The sequence below is a fragment of the Pleurodeles waltl genome, chromosome 10 (genome assembly GCF_031143425.1).
Source record: "Pleurodeles waltl isolate 20211129_DDA chromosome 10, aPleWal1.hap1.20221129, whole genome shotgun sequence".
NCBI lineage: Eukaryota > Metazoa > Chordata > Amphibia > Caudata > Salamandridae > Pleurodeles > Pleurodeles waltl.
This window is the reverse complement of record NC_090449.1, coordinates 1,015,751,415-1,015,767,168: the sequence shown is the minus strand read 5'-3', so window position 1 is coordinate 1,015,767,168 and position 15,754 is coordinate 1,015,751,415. Positions and strand designations below refer to the sequence as shown.

Below are 15,754 nucleotides of genomic sequence, written 5' to 3'. Positions count from 1 at the left end.
GGGTGGTTCACTCTGGAATAGAGCACAGCGCATAGAACATTTGCAAGACCCACAAAGACGGTGAATAACCTAACTTTTCAACTGCTGCTATAGAAAGGGTACATAAAGTTCCCACTGCTGCTCTGGGTAGATTTTGTTTAGCCCAAAAGATTCCGTGCCATGGATCAGGCTGTTGCATCAGAAGGGAAGTATTACGCCTCCTTACCCAGTCTTTCCATGGACCCTCCATTTTGTGGAAGCACTAGACCAAGTCCCAACCTGCCAAACAGAAAATAAGAATATTGTCTAAAGAGGACTATGGATAATGAGACGGGTAACTAGAATAAGTCATTTGTAGAGGGGGAGGGGGGTACATTTCATCATAAAAGGCCTTATTGCCTGAAGCCCCACAAATTCCTGATGCGGCTTTACTCAGGTTGGCCCACCTGTGCAGACATGTTTGCTAAGCTGAAACTGCCGACTGACAAATTCCGCTTTGAGGAAAACATGATCGGCATAAAAGTTTTGGGGAGTTATCAGAGCTTCCAATCGGACAGAGTCAAAGTGGGATCCTTCATATCTGGCCTAAAAGAGCCTGCACTCAGATGGGTATATTGGTGGGATGGGGAGGTAGTTGAGTGTAGGAGGTGCCGTGTGGGGAGGGCTGGAAGGGAAGTACTGAGTGGAGGGCCAAAGTGCATTTCTAATGGCAGAGATTTTGGTTGCAAATTAGGAATCCAAGTCATTAGCAGTGAGGTTGGACAAGGTAGTGGTGGCCAAAGAGTTGGTAGTTAGGGATTTGATCTAACTATGTGATTTTAGAAAGGCATACAGGATAGTGTAATATTTTGATCTGGCTTAACTAAGAATGATGATTGGGAATGCTAGGATGGGGTGGAACATCTCAATAAAGGACCTGAGATTTCAAAATCCATTGCCAAGTTCACGTAAAGCTGTCAAAAGCAAACTGCCACATTGAATATCTACTATCACTGTTTTCATCCGATTCCCCTTGTTCAAAACTTGATTACTTTCCAAGCAATACAGATTTTATACTGGGTCACCTTGCTCTTAACATTGCCAATTCTTTCAACCTCCAAGCACGAAGGTCGAATATTTCTAAGTCTGAATGTAGAACCAACCCTCCTTTCTGTGGTTGGAAGTCACCCTTGTTAGACCTGGCATCCTTGGCATGGTTCTTTCCTTAACTTTTAACATTCAATTCTTCTGATTGCTGACCGTTTTTGCTGGCCTTAGGACTCTGCACACTTTACCATTGCAAACCAGTGCTAAAGAGCGTGTGCTCTCTCCTTAAAACATGGTAAAATTGGCTTATACTCAATTAGCCCATGTAATTTACTTCCAAGTCCCTATTAAAATGGCACTTCCTGTGCCAATGGCCTGTAAATCAAACACTACTAGTAGGCCTGCAGTACTGATTGTGCCACTCACCTAAGCAGCACATTAAACATGCCTCTGTACCTGCATCTATCGAACCAAGGATTGCAAAGTGACTCCAAGGGCTAGTTGGCTGGCCTCCTGACTAGAGCTTCAGGTAGAGAAGGCTCCAAGAAACCTTGAACCTAGCACCTGAACTCTGCCATCTTAAGTTCTACCCTGCAAGTGGTGCCACCCCGGACCCTTGGAAATGGACCTGAATGTGCTCAGCTAGCCCATCTGTCGACCCAGCAGAACCGGCGCATCACATCTGCTGTGTGGCACAATCCCAAGTAAAACTGACTATCGCCTCTTCTGCAAGAGTTCTCCCAAAGCAAGGGTTCGGCATCGACTCCCAACCTGCATCAGAACCACCTCTATGTGAAGCTTCACTGACTTATGCCCTTACATCGCAGATCTCTCCTTGACTTCAGCCTTCATGATGATGCAAGTTCTCGCATCACAGCCTCACAGCTCTTCAGAACCAACACATTGCTTCGACTGCAGGACATCCTTGATGTGGGACCTCAACACTCTACAAACCAAGACTTAAGGTACTCTTGTTCAGGGGCCTATTAAGGGTCCCTGTAGCAGGCCGGGTCTTCATCGGGATCAGCCCGAACTTCTGACTCTGTCCCGGTCTGGCGCCATATACATACAGTTGGCATTTTGGGCTTTTTGGTGCTATTTTCGCTAAAATCTTTAAAACTGCACATCTACAGTTCTCATCATTGGATTATTTTCGTTTTGATCAAGATTTTTTTTAATTAAAATGTATTCTATTGTTCTAAATTGGTGTGGGAGTTTTCAATTTATTACTGTTTGAGGTTCTGCATAAATACTTGACACATTGACTATAAGTTAAGTACAACTGCTCTGTGGCAAGCTACCAGAGGATTGCACACAGGTTAATTTAGGGCTTGCTTGTGCCTCACCCTGACAAGGATTGTGGTTCCTGCTTAAGTAGGGTTTCACCCCCCTCAACCAGTAACCCAATTTCTTACAACTCTCCACTGGAAACATCCATGAAAGACTCCGATTCAAATCTACCAGATTTGGAAACTGTCTGTCTCACAAAGTGTGGGGCAGAATGAATAAAGTCTGCCTCGTAATCATAAAGGGTAGACCAAGGAAAGACAAAAAGATTTTACAGAAACAAATTTGAGACCGGGATCAAAACAAATTGATGGAAATTTCAGATTTCAGTTTGATTTATTTCAAGTATGACACACATGGAGATTCCCAGTGTAAAAAGATAGGTACAAGGACTTCCTTAATCCAGCTATCACCTATGGTTGGTGGGCCCTCTGCTGAGAGCATTTACTCTTACACTCTACTCCCTCCAGATGAGGTGCTGATATTTAAATTTCTTTGTCCTAGGCCAAAGGCCCAGAATTGAGTCTGATCTTACACAGACTTGGAGCCCAGGCGTTCTCTTCTGTTCGTTCACTCTTGTGGCATTCAAGGTTTGAACAGATGAGTGCTTAACCAAGGGAAAAGAATGTCATGAATGACAACCACATGACCCTCAACCTTAGGATGTCTACATGCTATTTTCTTCAACCACCACAGACCGATGATATATTTTGGTTCTTGTAAGAAACCAAACAAATCAGGATCTTGTCCCCCACTACAGTCACCAGGGCTCATTGCAGCTAAAAAGGCTCTCCCCAGAGCAGATCTTTCCAACAATTTTATTTGTCAAGACTGATAACTGCCCAGGGTCAAAGGCACCTTCCAGAACACTAGTTTCACTGAGTTCTGATGCTTCAATATAACACACTTGTGTGAGGTTTGGATGACAACATCAAGAAACAGAAGAGGGCCACCTCCAGAAACATGGAAAAGAGATTGCCCTCATATACAAATCTGTACAAAATAGCAGAGGCATCTCTAGGGTGTGGTTTACTTTTTGCTGAAGAGGCTAAGTCTTTACTCCCACATATGAAGGGCTGCTCCTGTAAGCTGGATGTACTGAGATATGACTATTAAGGAGATTTCTAACCTGCAAAAGAACCAACTTCTGTATACAAAAGCTCATGGGAGGTGGTGAGGGAAGTGATCCAGGGCCTTTATTGGATGCTTGATTACAGTCCTGCAAGAGAACATATCTACCACCTCCCTGTAAAAGTTTATCTCCATAACTAACATCACCTTCATAAATACTTTGGAAGTCCTAGTGAGGCCAAAGGGCAATACCATAAACTGAACAGGTGTTCATTCCACCTCAGTTCTTTGTGGCTGTTTCCAATCAGAACATGAAGTTATGCATTTTGAAGATAGAGACAGCAGCAACTGTTAATACTGCACAGCATTCTAAACCTGTGCATGAGCGACAATATTGAATGTTTGAAGAACTTCTGAAAAAATCAGGGATGTAAAACAGACTGGAGATCACTTGAAATAGTTGGAATAACACTTTTTCTATGAAAGAGAATCCAGGAACCTCTTCATTCGGGAGAGGCTGGATATTGTTCATCACATTTGCGCAGCTGGCCAGTGGGGAACTAAACAGTGAAGAAGGACAAACATACTCTGAGCTCCTGGAGAATAGCTGTTGCAGCACTGACAAAGCCTGTTATGCCCAGAGCATCCGTACCCCCATAACATTTGAAAATGATGGTAAAATAGACGAGCTGGAGAGAGCTTTCCCAGTTCTACCAGAACGGCTTACGTGAATAGCCTGCTTTTTAAGCAAATGTTCATGCTCTATAGAATAGCGTGCTTGTCAACCTGTCCTCTATCACGCCTGAGAAACTTAGATATATCCAACTCAGTCGTGCATGACATCGCCTGCGCCCATGTGCCATTCAATGACATTTGACCAGTTCACAAGCAGGTCTAAGATGAATACTCTGCAAGTTGACCATTCACTAGTCTTCGAGTATTTGTATAGCATTGACCAGGTCCTTGCGGGTGTCAAAATCGCTTAAAGTGGTGCGAGGCAAAGCAAATACAAATGCAGAAATAGTACACAGTGTCACAGATGAGGAAGGAAGAGGAATTCATTTCACACTGAATATCAAATAGCACTCTATGGCACAAACTATTTGGAGGTGAACCCACGACAATATGATAAACGTTAAATATCAACATTGCAACAACTCTTAAATCAAACAATATCCAGAGGTTAAACAGAATTTACATCACTGAAAATATGACAGAATATTACACTTTGCTATTGGAGGGTACATTGAGAAAAGAATGCAACATACATGACGTTATATGTAATTTATGAGGTTACATGAAGTGGACCACTGACGTTTTATGCACAGCTTCTTATGCTACTTCCATTAGCTTTTCTCACCCATCCGATAAAAATCCACGCTGTTGGTCCCTTGGTTCTGGCAGAGACTAAGTACAGCGAAGTCACAATGCTGTGGGGTGACCTCACGGGGTCGCGATAATGTCACAGGGCCGCAGGCGCTGCAATGGTGTTGGATGTCACGAACGTTGGAGTTACGACACTCTGATCTCAGCGAAGTCGTGCGGGATCAGCGGTTGCGGCAAAGCGAGTCACTGGGGGTACATGGCTTCAGAGCAGGCGGCGTCACAGTTTCTGGGCAGCGCCCGTCACAGTTTCTGGGCAGCGCCGTTCTTAGAGAAGACGTGCTGTGTCGTCCGGCGTCGTTAGACGGGTTTTTCTCCAGAAATTCACATCCAGGGGCCCAGAAACTGGAATGGAACCCTCTCGCAAGCTAGAATCTACAGCATGCAGACTCAAAACTGGATGTTGCAGCCTTTGCTGTCCCTGAGGCTTCAAAACAGGAGGCAAGCTTTACTCCAAGCCCTTAGAGATACCGCTCAAGCAGGAATGCACAACAAAGTCCAGTCTTTGTCCTCTTTCGCAGGCAGAAGCAGCAACTGCAGGATAGCCATACAAAGCACAGTCACAGGCAGGGGCAGCACTTTTCCTCAGCTCTTTTCCTTGGCAGAGGTTCCTCTTGATTTCAGAAGTGATCTTGAGGTTATCTAAAAGTCTGGGGTTTTGGGTCCACTACTTATACCCCTTTCTGCCTTTGACGTTGCCCCACTTCAAAGAAAATTCTCAGTGGTTTACAAGATCCTGCCTTGCCCAGGACAGGCCCCAGACACTTCAGGGGGTTGGAGACTGCATTGTGAGGGCAGGCACAGCCCATTCAGGTGTACGTGACCACTCCTCCCTCCACTCTAGCCCAGATGGCTCATCAGGATATGCAGGTTCCAAGTCAGCTCCCTTTGTGTCACTGTCTAGAGGGGATTCACAAACAGCCCAACTGTCAGTCTGACCCAGACAGGGAATCCACAGATAGGCAGAGTCAAGGAATGGTTTAAGGAAGAAAATGCTCAGTTTCTAAAAGTGGCATTTTTAAACTAACAATCTAAAAACCAACTTCACTAACATGTATTTTTAAATTGTAAGTTCAGAGATACCAAACTCATCAATTCTACCTGCTCTCAAAGGGAAACTCACTTTAAAGATAGTTAAAGGCAGCCCCCATGTTAACCTATGAGAGAGGTGAACCTTGCAACAGTGAAAACCGAATTTAGCAGTATTTCACTGTTAGGACATGTAAAAGACATCAGTACATGTCCTGCCTTTAACATACACTGCACCCTGCCCATGGGGCTACCTAGGGCCTACCTTAGGGGTGCCTTACAAGTATAAAAAGAGGAGGTTTAGGCCTGGCAAGTGAGTACACTTGCCAAGTTGAATTGGCAGTTTAAAACTGCACACACAGACACTTAAGTGGCAGGTCTGAGCCATGTTTACAGGGCTACTAATGTAGGTGGCACAACCAATGCTGCATTTGATTTATAGTCCTGGGCACCTCACCTCTAGCGCACTTTACTAGGGACTTACTAGTATATCAAATATGCCAATCATGGAAAAGCCAATTACATATATAATTTACACAGGAGCACTTGCACTTTAGCACTGGTCAGCAGTGGTAAAGTCCCCAAAGTACCAAAAACAGGAAAGAGTCCAGCACACAGTCAAAACATGGGAAGCAGAGGCAAAAAGGCAGGGGAGACCAGGCCAAGGAGGCCAAGTGTAACACTTACTGTGCGAAGAGCCGGTCTTGTGCCCACTTGTGCTGAAACTTTGTGTGAGCAACGCATTTCCAGAGCATATGTGCCCATTTACAAAGAGACCAAAAGCTTGAATTTAAGAGCACAGAAAGCGCTTTAAGGGCCCACGACCTGAGAGGCCCCTCTTGGAGGTAAGGAACTTGTTGTAGGCGGGTTTGGGATCCTTAGACAGTTGTTTCTTGGTTTCTTTGGGGAGACAGGGGTCTTCTAGCGCTGCCCAAAGGATCAGAAGCTCTGGATTGTCACTTGAGGGCTTGGACTTAATCTCCCACAATGCACCTGTGCAACCCAGGAGAATCCAGGTGTAACTTGCCAGCTGGAGTGATCCTCTTGTTGGCATTGCAGGGGACTTTTTCCAGCACTTTTCTACCAGTTGCTGTTCCAGGAGTCCACCCCTTTTCCTTTAAGACAGAGACAGTCCTTTCTTTGGTGCAGCCTTGACAGTGCAGCAGGTGCAGTCCTTTTGAGTGCAAGCCTTCTGTAGTGCACTCCAAGGGTCCAGCAGGGAAGTCCTTCTTCTCTTGTTGTTCCAGGCAGTGTTCTGAGGGGCTATTGCAGAACTCCCAAATTTATTCCACATCTCGGGATGGCAAGAGGAGGGGCACCCCAACCACTGGAGTTCAAGTTGCCACCCTCTGGTATGACCACTTCCTGCGAAGTGCTGCATATTTTTGCGCCAGAATTAACTGTTCTTCAAAATTGAGAAATTCTCTCCTTGGAGTGAAGGTTTGGCTAATCCAACCCACAGATGTGGCTACCTTTTCCATACATTCCCTTTCCAGTCCCTCTCCTAATTAGGGGGCTCCCATCTGGCTGGAGATCAAAGGAATTGGGGCTGGCCTGGGTCCTGTGGTACCTGTGCTTCTACCTTTGAAGATCAGCTTATCTCCTCATCTGCCTTCTTGACATGGCTTCTCCAGGAAACCGATCACCTCCCACCAAATGGCTGTATTGTTTCAGCCCCAGGCCTCTTTACTCCTATTCCGGGAGCAAGCCTGGGCCAGGCTGTAAAAGGCTGACCAATCATAAGGGGCTGCAACAGAGCTGCTTTCGGTAACTTTAGGATAGTACATTCTAAAACTACTTTCCTGTAATAGTTATAATATCCAAACTTGGCAAGTTGTCGGATTTATTGTAACTATCAATTTGACACTTTGAATGATATTGCTAGCTAACTCCAATCAAACGTTAGACTTTATTAAACTTAAATTAAAGCCTTCCCATGTTAGCCTATGGGGCTAGCAGCAGTACAATAGGGAAAAATGACTTGCTGTTTTTCCTTACTAGGGGATATAACACATTTTATATTGTCCCTGCTTTTTATATCAAGACACCCTACCTTTGAGGCACATAGGGGAGGCCTTAGGGATGAGTTGCATGCAATAAAATGGTCGTTTTGGACTTTAGAGTTACTTTGAATTCCAAAGTCGAATTTGGACATAGTTTTATTTTAAAACTAGCATGCAAGATAGGTCTGGCTTTGAAGGGACACAGCAGTGTACACATAAGTGCATTAAGTCCACTGAGATATCTAAACTTACTTGCTCTATTATATTTGAGGGACTTAAAGTAGGGCGTCTTGACCAATTATAATTATACCAAACAACACATATGTTTAGGGACAAAGCACTTTCCCTTGCCCTGGTTAACAGAGCCCAGGGCACTTTCAGAGTCCGTAACCACCAGTATCAGTCAAAATGGGGGTGATCAGGGTAAAAAGGATGACTTTCCTACAAGCGGCTCTTAAAGATATTAATTAAATAAAGGGTAGTGGTATAGATGGAGCAGCTAGTCTAACAGTGATGCTATATGTTTGCAAATAGATTAGAATGGTGTCTCCCCATCATTCATATTGTACAGAATAAGATACGACCACCAGCCACGAAAAAGGCAGACACTGCAAGGTTGTTTTTTTTTTTATTATTATTAAATAAAAGGTAGTTTGACGCTTTTAGAGATGCTTTAAAGTTCTTTTTTTTCGTCAAGTACAACCTAATTTAGCAAAGTAAATCCCCAAATTACATTCCAGTTCCCCAAATTAGAGATTAATTTAGGAAACACTGACAAAGTTTCAGGGCTAAAAACGTCTCCTATATTCAATTTAACTAGATGAAAGCAGAAAGGAAGCTGCAAATCAATACGTTACACTTAAAAGTAGCCCACCACCCATTCGACTTAAGAGTCCAAATAAACACAGAACTAGATATGGACAGAAGGGGACATCTGCACATTAGGAAAGTAGATGGAGTTCAACCTGTGACATCTGATGTAGGATCAGACACGGAGTTCAAGAGTATAGTGATCTGACCAGGACCTGAAAACTGTCAAGCTTTTCCTTACCTGGCGGGCATTAAAATGTCACGCTAAGATTAAAATGTATTCCGTTACATTGCAATTGGCTTTGTATAGCACTTACTACCCCTAATGAGGCGCTGAAGTGTGTCTTCCGTGAGCAGCAGGCTACTCTGGGGACCCAGTGTCAGGTCAATTGTTACTTTTTCTGTTACTGCCACTATGCATTGTTGAAAGTTAAGCACTTCTTGTGGTTGCTTTAGTCTAGGGTCTTGTGTCGGAGTTTACTTCAATTTGGACTGGTTAAGTAAGAGACAGGAAAGCAGGGTGGGTAATTACACTGGTGGAGATAAATCAACGCAGGAAATAGTACCATGTAAATTAATAGCTAATGAGAGTGCGTGGTACGCAAATGGAAATGATATGTTCGGGGGGAGAAGATGCAGGGATATTCGGATCAGCACTAGGTGGTAAACCAGTCGGACCACGCCATGAATGCCGATTTTAAATTTACAGTGGTGGAGGACGGTGACTTTTTTCCAATTACTAATAGTGTAAAAGTTTCCTACTCCCGCCATATCCCATCTCTACCCTCTGAAAAGTTGTGCCTGCCTGCCCTGGACACAGTCCTGTATATGAGGTGCGACTCCTGCTGCTAGTGGTGCCCGTAGGAGCAGCTCCAGGTGTGACCCCTGCTGCTACTGGTGCCCACAGAAGCAGCTCCAGGTGTGACCCCTGTTGCTACCGGTGCTCGCTGAAGCAACTCCAGGTGTGACCCCTGCTGGCAATGGTGCCCGTAGAAGCAGCTCCAGGTGTGGTCCCTGCTTCTACTGGTGCTGTAGAAGCAGCTCCAGGTGTGACCCCTGCTGCTACCGGTGCCTGTAGAAGCAGCTCCAGGTGTGACCCCTGCTGCTACCGGTGCCTGTAGAAGCAGCTCAAGGTGTGACCCTGCTGCTACCGGTGCCTGTAGAAGCAGCTCCAGGTGTGACCCTGCTGCTACCGGTGCCCGCAGAAGCTGCTCCAGGTGTGAACCCTGCTGTTAGTGGTGCCCGTAGAAGCAGCTCCAGGTGTGACCCTGCTGCTACCGATGCCCGCAGAAGCAGCTCCAGGTGTGAATCCTGCTGCTAGTGGTGCCCGTAGAAGCAGCTCCAGGTGTGACCCCTGCTGCTAGTGGTGCCCGTAGAAGGAGCTCCAGGTGTGAACCCTGCTGCAGCTCCAGGTATGACCCCTGCTGCTAGTGGTGCCCATAGCAGTAGCAGCTCCAGGTGTGAACCCTGCTGCTAGTGGTGCCCGTAGAAGCAGCTCCAAGTGTGCCCCTGTTCCTACTCGTGCCCGTAGAAGCAGCTCCAGGCGTGACCTCTGCTGCTAGTGGTGCCCGTAGAAGCAGCTCCAGGTGTGAACCCTGCTGCTAGTGGTGCCCGTAGAAGCAGCTCCAGGTGTGACCCCTGCTGCTAGTGGTGCCCATAGCAGTAGCAGCACCAGGTGTGAACCCCTGCTGATACTGGTACCCGTGGAAGCAGCTCCAAGTGTGCCCCTGTTCCTACTCGTGCCCGTAGAAGCAGCTCCAGGCGTGACCTCTGCTGCTAGTGGTGCCCGTAGAAGCAGCTCCAGGTGTGAACCCTGCTGCTAGTGGTGCCCGTAGAAGCAGCTCCAGGTGTGACCCCTGCTGCTAGTGGTGCCCATAGCAGTAGCAGCACCAGGTGTGAACCCCTGCTGATACTGGTACCCGTGGAAGCAGCTCCAAGTGTGCCCCTGTTCCTACTCGTGCCCGTAGAAGCAGCTCCAGGAAACAAGGAGTTATGCTGAGATACGCTTTACCCTTCGCTTTCAGGGCAGCGTGTGAAATAATAAGATGCAATAAATATATTCTTTTTAATTCGTTCACTTTTGTGTAAATTGTGTATTATTAAATATAATGTTGTCGGTCACATAGCTATTGATGTGACCAGGACCTCCGGCGTCGGGGAGACGTCTCTAGGCACCAGGTCCTGCCAATCAATCAGATGCTTTTAAGTGCAATAACAGGGATGTCTGAGGACACGCAGAAGGTTTCACACAACACTGCCGTGCGAGTGCTGACTGTGCACCGGCAGCATCTGCCAGAAGCAAACTGCAAGGAATTACTGCCTGCAAGGGTGTGATGTTTAATTAAAAATATTGTGGCACAAACCGCAGTAGGCCATGGGTGTTTTTAACAACTCAGAAATACACGAGCTGGGCTGAGCTCCAGAGGAAAGGCGAGAAACGAACATTATGCCTGTGAGGTCATGGTTCGGTCTGGCCAGAGGTCAGTATTGGCCTGTGTGTCAACATAAGACCATTGCAGAAAGAAAGTGTGTGACTGTAATGTGGTGATCTTGCGCTCATGCACACAAATTGTGCTCCTCTTAAGTTGTTTCAGCTCGGTTACAGACGGGGACATTTAGGAGCCGTGCGCCAAGAAGTTGAAACTAGTCCTCGCTGGCACTAGAGCTCTGCAGCCGACAGGCACAAACACAACAAACACCTAGCACGCGCCACTGGAAAAGATTTAAGGTTTTCATTTCATAACCTATCTCGATGTAACTAAGGGGGAGTTTTACCCTGATATTGGCACCCGAAAAAAAGAATATGTTAACCATTGCTACCAACATTCTTCCAACTTTAAGTGGTTTGCTTGAGTCGGAAATGAAATCTAACAACACAGGTATCCAAGCGTGTGTCTATTACCACTCAATATCCTGCGGACTGCTAGTCCAATAGTAACTTCATTTATATGGCTGCGTGCAAAGAAGAAAACTACCGTAGAAGAACAAGAGAAAGCCCATGAAACCCCTCTCATGCTCCCACCAACCAGTGCCCCCACTCTGCAACATGACACAGCCGCACACAATGGGATGAGCCTTGCCTGTGACCCTGTTATATGTGACGTGTATTTATTCTAATGATGTCTTACTGTGGGCGTTATTGATTTTATGATTGTTTTGGCTATTGTATGCTTTGAACCATGTGGACCTCATTGAGCTCCAAATCATGAATAAAGATGGAATTTAATCGAATTGCACTGTTCCAAGAGGAGGTGTATTATATGCAGTATAGGGTGCAAAGGCAATGTTTATTTATCAAACATGCGGCTAATAATCACACCAAACAATTCATACATGGCGGGCTGTCATCGTCAGTGTGACTGGTGATCCCTCTGGTCTTTTCTACATACCCCCCCACATAATATATCCCACAACTTCTGACTTGGCGGAAGTTAACTCCTTCCACAAAAGGAAGATAGGCTCCCTTTTATTTTTTTCACTAAACTCTAATATTTATTCCTTAAACATTTTCATCATTTACCACATGTTATTTCAAACTTAACTTTTTAGGGTCGAGCTCACGCAAGCGCTCTGGACCATGTTGTAATCGAAATGTGGGCTTCTAACCACGCCCAAGTTACGCCCGTCACTTTCATTAGTTTGTGGGCTTGCCTTTTAAAAATCGATTGATTCCATTTGTGAAAGGCAATCATACGTCATGCCTTTTCCGGTGTTTAGCCCTCCTCGAGCGCACCAGTCACCTACTGAAAACATAAGAAGCTTCGTGTTTTCAGCTGGTTTCTGAACTACTTTATCTTTTCATTTCCTGCACAGTGCGATCTCGCTGCGCAGTAGTCGAGCGCTTTGCATGACATCGACCTTGTTACATGGATAATTGCACTTTTGCCGGTAGCATGCATAATTGCACTTTTGCCAATATGTTTCACTGCGAGCAAACTTCTGTTTCCTTTTCTGTGTCTCCTAAACACTCATGGCGGACATCAGCTCACATATGTGAAACTGTTTTACTTTTCATTATTAGTTTATGTGGCAAGAAAAATCCAGTTAGGAGTTAACACCGCAAACAGCTCTAATGCAAGCAAACGCGAGACCCGTTGCATTGCAAATGCTTGTTCATATTGTGTTACTGTCATAACTCCAACACGGTGTAAGCATGGCGTGATAATCCAGTTATATGCAACTCCATGCATCAGTATGTTGGAACAGAAGCCAGTTGTTCACAGTATGGAAGCAAACACAATGCCCCCACTTAGCTTTGTATATTTAGGTATCTATAAAGCATCGTGTGTCACCTTGAAGTCACTGCAGACAGCTGAGGTGATCACTTGAAATTATAAATCGTGTAGGGAGGAGAGGGTAGTCAAGTCCCAATGGGCGGTCCTATTGAACATTTGTAATTTAGAACCCCAATTTTTGTGGAGGTGAGCTGTAGGCCCATTTAGTCCGATGTCTAAACTGGGAGGCCTTACTTATAAGCTTAATATGGTGATGTAGACTTATCTGCCAATAAAACATAATTAGAAACCTTTGAAATTAAACCACACACGAAATGCACTTTATTGTTTTATTATGACCCGACTCACAACAAAATTATGATATGAAACATTCATATACATCATGAATATAGAGAACAGGGCTTGTTTCTAGTAGACATAATTGTATTAAGTCCTAATTCACAAATGTACTGATTGGAGGCATTCTTCACTGTTCGTTTCAAAAGTCATGAACAATGAAGAAGATTTCACATTCTTCTAAAATGGCTGCTGCTCTTCCAGGATTGTATTTTTTCTACTATTTCAATGCTCGGTTTGCTCCGCTTCGGAAGTGTTTTCTGTGCCTGTTGGGGATTATTCAGCCCACTCAGTTCAGGAAAGGTGTCGCATTTTATTTGTTCATGGAAGGATTTATTCCTCCCCAAAATATGATAATTATCCGACAACTCCTCCCACGATCTCATCTCATGAGCCTAATATCCTAGTTGCAGTGGCCTAATTTCTTTCGGGATCTCAGACCGAAGCAACTGTAATCACCTGGGCACACTTTTAGGGGGGCTTTAAAGGCTCATAAACAACAAAGATCCAGCACATAAACAAACGGCTAAAAAAAGCCTAGTCACCTCCGATTGCAACACGCCACAATTATTGTTAACACGGTGTGAAATGCTGGGACCCGACCAGCTATCGGAATGCTCCTTAGCAGACAACAGCTATTCTTGAAGGCCCACAAAGGGAGTATCTTGCCAGCTCACAGCATCCCTCCATCCTGGAACTACTATAGCAGCAGAAGATCTCTCTCATACAAAGAGATGGGAAAAAGTGACTACACTCTCCAACAGCCCTCCTTCAGGCATCCCACCCAGAAGAAGCATTTTTACACGTCTATCGGGGCTTCTTATGATGTAGCTCAGATGGAAGCCCAATCAGACCAAAAAAGTTAAAAAAAAAAAAAAAAATACAAAAAAAGTTTTTCTACTTCTGCGGCTGAATGTTATATTTATATGTATTGGTAAAGAACACTATCATCCACGAGAGAATACTGTCGCTGACGAGGTGTGTGTGCCTGGCCCAGCCTATGGTAGGTTGGTTACCTGAAAAGCCAGGGTTTCAGATTCTTGCAGAATTCAAGAAGAGAGGACGACGCTTTGATATGAAGTGGGAGGTCATTCCATGCTTTAGGAGTAACGTAAGAGAACATCCGTCCTCCTGATCTGGTTCTGCGTATGCGTGGGATGTGCGCGGAGGGATCTACGTGGTTGGTGAAAGAAGATGCAATTATTTGGGTAGGTGGGGTCTGAATGTAGTGCCTTGAATATGTGTGTGAAGAGTTTGAATTGAGCAACTATGTATCGAGCCAGTGCAGTTCCCTAGGTGTGGTGTGATGGGAGTTCTGTGTGGGATGCTGATGATGAGTCTGGCTGCGAGTGATAGGCTTCTATTGGTTAAAAAGGGAGAAGGCGAGAAAGCCATGCCTTAGCAGGCTGCTACGGGAGTGGCTGAGTGAACGCAGCAGGAGCATAGACCCATTGATTCCAATCTCTGCAGGTGAGAGAGATTTTCTGCTCCCCAGCATTTTTTGGGTGTTGTGTGGGAGGTGTTAACAGCCTTATTGCCCTTACTTGATGAATGTGGCAGCTGTTACTTACCGTCCCCCCTCTCCATATACGTCATTGCCATCTAAGAAAATCCAATTTATATTACAGAAGCAAAGGCAGAAGCAGTCAGGTTACTCTACAGTCACATGATAGATGAAGGGAGCCTTGAACCTTTAACTTCCTAAAGATGCAGCAAAGACCTGAAAACCAGGCAGTGCACGCAGTGAAAGCAAGCAGAAAATGATTCAGGCCCGATGAATCCCCGAGCAACACCCAAAAGCCCTGGGCCTCGCGGTGGCTGGTGAATTTTTGGTGGTGTGGCATAAATCACCTTACTGAAGTGCACTGCATGAGCAGACCTCGCGAGCACTGTACCAGTGCCTGCTGAGTTTAGGCTGTTCTACCCGTGAGACAGTTAAAATAAATATGGTATTAACTGTACCATTTCAATGGGCAATTTGCAGCTCAAATATCTAAAGAGACATAGGTTGTTCGTTAGATTCTGAAAGGCTACTCGTAAAATATGAAAACACTTCATAGTAAGAGAAGCGTGGCCCATAAAAACTTTAACGAGACAAAAATGGAAGCAAGTGGTGCTTTATCCAGCACAATTTACTTCATTAGGTTTTTAAAATCTCATTGGTTTTGAGGGCTGTTCAGAGAGGTCCGGGAAAGCAATTCAAAGAGGCCTCCTATATCTCAAAAACGTCAATATCATGCTCATGTCCTCTACTTCCTCTCATTATCTCCACCAAAACCCTTTCAAGCAGATTCTGAGTCATAAAGAGACTCTTGAAGTTGCATAAACTTTCCAAGCAGACCTATTTTGTAAATTAAAGAGATTTTATAGGTTCAGACAGCAGAGCTACCGCTCAAGGTATAGAGAGCTTAGAGTTTCAGGCATCTTACATGTTCTTTAAGTTACTACAGCTTTAAAAGGCTCATGCCTCAGACAGCAGCTGTAATGACAACAGAACTAAACAAGCATTTGCAATGCAACAGGTCTCGCATTTCTCTGAGTTAGAGCTATTAGCAGTTGTAAACTCCCAACCGGACTTTTCTTGCCACATTAAAC

The 15,754-nt window shown here is 45.0% G+C and overlaps 1 protein-coding gene across 1 annotated transcript in view; it reads right to left on the bottom strand.

The window, feature by feature from the left end:
* MRPL3 (mitochondrial ribosomal protein L3) overlaps nt 1-15,754 on the bottom strand; it is a 229,158-nt gene that overhangs the window by 63,574 nt on the left and 149,830 nt on the right. The window lies entirely within an intron of this gene.